Source organism: Phaseolus vulgaris, chromosome 4 (genome assembly GCF_000499845.2).
Source record: "Phaseolus vulgaris cultivar G19833 chromosome 4, P. vulgaris v2.0, whole genome shotgun sequence".
Taxonomy (NCBI): Eukaryota; Viridiplantae; Streptophyta; class Magnoliopsida; order Fabales; family Fabaceae; genus Phaseolus; species Phaseolus vulgaris.
In genome coordinates this window covers 15,635,031-15,641,030 of record NC_023756.2, presented here as the reverse complement: position 1 = coordinate 15,641,030, position 6,000 = coordinate 15,635,031, and positions in this window count along the sequence as shown.

Genomic DNA, 6,000 nt, shown 5'->3' with positions numbered 1-6,000 from the left:
TCGGGTCCTTCCAGCACTATTCCCGCACCACTCCCTTCTTGGTTTGAGGAGCCATCAACCGAGAGCAGCCACTGTGAACTCGCTTCCACCTCTTGCTCACCTCCGGGCGAAAGTTCTGCTACAAAATCCGCGTACACCTGCCCTTTGATGGATCCTCTAGGCTCGTACTGTATGTCGAATTCGGACAGCTCCACTGCCCAGCGTACCATCCTTCCTGCCACATCGGGTTTCTGCAGCACTTTCTGTATGGGGAGATTGGTCATCACTACCACCGTAAAACTGTGGAAGTAATGACGGAGCCTCCTAGCAGAAAACACTACCGCCAGCGCCGCCTTCTCCAGTGCTTGGTACCTTGTCTCAGCCCCCTGTAAGGCCTTGCTTACAAAATAAATGGACTTCTGACTCTGGTCCTGCTCTTGGACCAACACAGAACTGATGGCTCGCTCCGTTACAGTAAAATACAACCGGAGGGGCACGCCCGTTACCGGCTTGCAGAGAACCGGTGGCGTCGCCAGGTACTCCTTCAGCTTAATGAAAGCCGCTTCGCACTCATCAGTCCAGGCAAAGCGATTGTTTCTCTTGAGGCACTGGAAGTACAGGTGCCCCTTTTCTCCTCCGGCGGGAACAAATCTCGAGAGCGCCGCCATCCGCCCTGTCAACTGTTGCACCTCCTTTACCGATGTCGGGCTCCGCATGGCGATAATAGCCGCACATTTGTCGGGTTTCGCCTCTATTCCCCTCTCGGTGAGCAAAAAACCCAAGAACTTACCGGCCTCTACCCCGAAAACACACTTTTCGAGGTTCAACTTGAGGCGGTATTTGGATATTGTGTTGAACAACTCCTCGAGGTCTGCCATGTGCTGCACCCTACTCTGCGACGCCACCACCATGTCGTCGACATAAGCATACACATTCCTCCCAAGCATTGGCGCCAGGACCTTATCCATTAGCCTCTGGTACGTGGCGCCCGCATTTTTCAGCTCGAAGGGCATCACCTTATAACAGTAACTGCATGTCTCCGTCATGAATGCAGTTTTGCTCTCGTCTCTTGGGTGCATCTTGATTTGGTTGTACCCTGAGAAGGCGTCCAGGAAGCTTAACACCTTGCTGCCGGACGCGCTGTCCACCAAGGCGTCGATGCTGGGCAACGGATAGGAATCCTTTGGGCACGCCTTGTTCAGGTCCGTGAAGTCAACGCACATTCTCCACTTTCCGTTCGCCTTTTTCACCAAGACGACATTGGCGAGCCACTCAGGGTACTGAATCTCCCTAATGTGGCCAGCACTCAGCAGTTTCTGCGTTTCGTCTCTCACCACCTGTTGTCGTTCCTCATTGAACTTCCTCCTTCTCTGACGCACGGGGCGGACCGTGGCGTCCATGCTGAGGTGGTGACACAGGAAATCAGGGTCGATGCCTGGCATGTCCGAGGCGGACCATGCGAAGGCATCCAGGTGGCGCGAAATCACTTCTACCACCCCTTCCTGTTCTTCTGGGCTTAGCGAGCTTCCTAACCTGAAAGCTTTGCCGCCAATCTCCCTTTCTATGGCGTTAGCTGCAGGCTGCTCCCTGCTATCATCTTCGACGGACGCCGCCTCTCCGACAGGCGCCGCCTCTTCTACGGGCGCCGCGTCGTCAGGGCCTTCCTCCATTGGCACACCCGCCTCGGGCCTCGCCCTCTCTGCTATGGCCGCTTCGGGCGTCGCCTCAACCATCGTCGTGTCCGCTCTTGGCGGACGTTCGTACACCATAAACACGCCTCTCTTCGTCTTCAGGTTGTTTTCATAGCATTTCCTCGCCTCCTCCTGGTCTGACCTGATGACTATCACCCGGCCACTGAGGTCCGGTAGCTTCATCTTCATGTGACGGGTGGAGGACACTGCACTCAGACGGTTTAACGCTGGTCTGCCCAGCAAAATGTTGTAGGCAGAATTGGCGTTCACGACGAGGTACCGAATGCTCTCTGTACGGGAGGCCTCTCCGTCTGTGAACGTAGTCCTCAACTCCAGGTACCCCCGGACCTCTACCTGGTTATCCCCAAACCCATACAAACATCCCGTATAGGGACTCAGCAGATCGGGGGACAACCGTAACTTATTAAAGGTCGACAGAAACATGACGTCTGCTGAGCTTCCTTGATCAACAAGCACTCTGTGGACCTTCCTTCCAGCTGTGACGACTGAGATGACAACGGGATCGTTGTCATGGGGCACCACATCTCGGAGGTCTCTTCTTGTGAACACAATATCTGACTCCCAGGGCTCCCCCGAGAGCCTCTCTTCAATTGAATTCACCCCCCTCGCGTATTTCTTCCGCTGGGAGGCGGTGGGTCCTCCGCCGGAAAAACCTCCAGCAATGGTGTGGACCTTGCCAAGCACAGGCATCTCGTGTGCTGGCTCATCTGCCGGCGGCGGCAGGGTGGCGGTCGTGGTGGACTCTGCGACATAATCTTTCAAAAACCCAGTCCTCACCAGCTCATCTAGCTGGTAGCCCAACGACAGGCAATTATCAATTTGGTGCCCGAAAGCCTCGTGAAATTCGCACCAAGAGTCTTTGCGGGACCCTAACACCTTGTCGGTCTTCGCCGGTCGCCTCAGCCTCTCGGCTATGTTGGGTACGGCGATCAAATCCTTCAACTCAACTACGAAGTTGTACCTCGCCGGTCTTGCTCTTTCTCTGGCGGGGCGTTCGCCTCCTGCGGGGCCCCGCGGCTGGGGCTTTCTGGCTTCGTAGGGGCGTCTCGCCTCTGGCTTCTTTCTCCCCGTCGTGGTCTCATTGACTCTGACGGGTTGAACTCGCGCCGGTCCCCTCGGGCGTGAGGGTACGGCGCTGGTGCGCTTCACACATACCTCCCCTTCCGAAGCAATATGCTCTACCGCCCTACGCCGTAATTCAGCGAAAGTCCTAGGGCGATTGCGGATAATAGATTCTCCAAAGGGGCCGGGGCATACGCCTTTCACAAATGCGTACACGATCATAGGCTCCTCTGTTGTACCAACCTTCACGACCTGGGCCCCGAAGCGATTGATATACTCCTTCAGGGTCTCCCCCTGATACTGCTTCACGTCAAACAGGTCGTAAGAGACCGGCGGCGGGGCCTTGTTGGCCAAGTACTGTTCTCTGAATAACCGCGACAATTGGCGAAAGACGTGATATGGCCCTCGGGGAGGCTAATGAACCAGTCCATAGCCATCCCGGTCAGGGTGCTCATGAAGAGCTTGCACTTGGCAGCATCAGAACCGCCTATCAGGACCATCTGCGTGTGAAATGCAGCCAGGTGCGTCTCTGGGTCCTCCATCCCGGTGAAGATCACCTTGGGTCCCGGGAACGTGTTCGGGATCGCTGCGTCCAGGATCTCCTGTGAGAAAGGAGTGGAAAACTCCCTTGGTGGGGACTGGTTCTCCGTCTCGTCATGCCCAGGCCGCCTCCTATCGTTTCTCAGGCCCTGACGCAACTCCTCATTCACACGGTGGAGCTCTTCGTTCCGCTCATGCGAGGCGTCAAGGTCTGCCTGCATGCGCTCCTGCTCCATTTTCGAATCCGCCATGTCCTGTTGCAGCCCCCTCATTATTTCCAGGACCTGCTGCATGGATAGGTCTGCTGGGGCTGCGCGCGCTGCTCTTCATCTGGTGGGGGCCATTGTCGCTCCAAACTCCTTCACCGTTACTGTAACTTGATTAACCTTCTCGAACTTGTGATGGGACTGATGTTTTATATCGGCCCCACGGTGGGCGCCAAATGTTCCGTCCGGTTGACCGGGACGTCTTCGTGCGCGACCTCAACCGTCAGCTAAGGACTCCTTCCCACTGATTGCCTGTGAATTCCTGCAAAAAAGAGGACAAAGAGGCGCCCTAGCGGCCGTTTGCACTCCGACGCTCAAGTCAGCCAGCAAGAAACACCAAAACTAATCACCCTCGTCTCTGAGCACCGCGTGTGGCACTCTGAAGGTGGTAAAAGAAATAACTGTGTATATGTGTGTGTGTTGTCTCCTTCAGGCAAAAATATTCTCCAGTCACTTGTACGTAATCCTAAAGCACGGGCAAGCAACCGGAGAGTTTCTCGTAAATTTGCCAAAGGTTCGAACCCTTTTTCCGACATTCCCAGCGCTATTTAAACTGCCCCAGCATTTAAAGCGCCTTAAAGCGCTTTTAATCTCTAACGTAACGCACTCATTAAAGCGCTTAATTACGAAACGTAGCGCATTTAAGACGTTGAAACGCTCGGGAGCCCTAATAGTACCAGAATGCTCGAAAGGGAAACTGTATTAAATATCTTTAATTACCTGGCACCTGTCTAGAGGGTGTTTCTATTCTGGCATGGTTGTCGTACACGTGGAGGGCTTCACGACGCCATGACCCCATCTGGGGGCGTTTCTACCCATCTGGGGACGTTTCTACGTGTGAGTCCTCCTGCTTGGGAGTGCTACTGCGCTAGGGGTGGCTTTTTGGGTGCCAACTCATGCCCCCAAGTATCTAGCCACTTACTCTGAGAGCGTATCTGCCTTCCTCTCGCACCCTGCACCCGGTTATCCTGGGCGTGACCTTCCTCTTGGGTCGTATCTGTCCCGAAGGCGTCTCTGGGGAGGCAGGGGTACTTCACGAGTCAGGCTGCCCTTCACTGGTACTATCACTATGGCCTTGAAGCCACCTTTTCCTTCTCTTTATCACTTTCCCGAGATATCGGGTCCTGAGGCTTTCCCACGGCGTCGCTCCCTCCATGGTCTTTCCTACCCATGGGTATCGGGGAACCATACTGTGATTTGCCTTACTTTTACACTGTTTGATCTGGCCACGCCCTGGCTAGGCGACGCCTCCACCCAGGCGACGCCTTGCCTTGGCGACGCCTTGTCCTATCTTGGCGACGCTTCCTCCTGGCGTCTCTACACCTGGGCGACACCTTGAGTTGACTTTGACTTTCCAGTCGTTGACTTTGACTTAGTCAACGCCCTGATACGGGACGGTACAAAATGAATGGATGCTTATAACTTTATACATTATTTCATTTTATTAGTATTTTATTTTTTTATTATGAAAATATATTATGTTTATTTAATTGTGCAAACCAAATTATAAAAAAGTGGAGGTTAAATTTCATTTATTTAGAATTAAAATTACGTTAGTTGAAACCAACACATTATTTTACAATTTTATTATAATATCGACAGTTAAAAATGTCACATTGTACCCTATATAATGACATTGGAATCTTCTTCAATGAATTAAATTGCGAAAGTTATAACTAACACTACTTACATATAAAAATTGTTACTTTAAACATAGTGTTAAAGTGGTGGGTGTTGCAGCGGGTAGTGTAAAACAACCACTTTAAACTTTCTGGCGGCCAGTTCTATGGCGGTTTGGGAAACCGCTAGTTTATACGAAAATAACTGCCACATTATACACTGTTTTTTGTACTGATGAGATGTTGTCACGCCACTTGGAGGATGGGATACTCTAAGATGAGTGGTGCAAAGCCGCCACTTGAAGTGTAATACACTCAAGATAACACCAAAATACTAGAAGACTCAGCTCACTAAACATTCTGACAAAGTTTCTTTTCTATTAAAAGTTCAAGTTAAAATACATGAGACAAGGAAACCTTTATATAGGAAAGAGTGATTTGGGGAGAAGGGGTAGGGGCATCATTTGTGAGAAACCTTATAGAAGGTAGGTCAAAGAAACCCTAAACCTAGGTGCACATGTCATGAAATGTGGGCTTGGCATAAGCCCAAATTACAAACCACACCCTACTCTAGCTTAATGTTCTATTTGGACTCCCAAAAAAAGTCAAAATTATTTACATAAACTTGTCTTGTAAAAAGACCAGTAGAAAGAACATTTGATGCTCTGGCCTATGTCTAGTTCTTCTTATATTGAGGTCTTTCTTATGTTTGGTGGGGTCTGGTCTTGTATGTTGGGATGACTGACCTAATTTTTAAGTGTCAGTTGTGTCCTTAGTCATTTGCTTGTCGAGGTGATTTGTATCATGCCCCCAAGTTGGAAA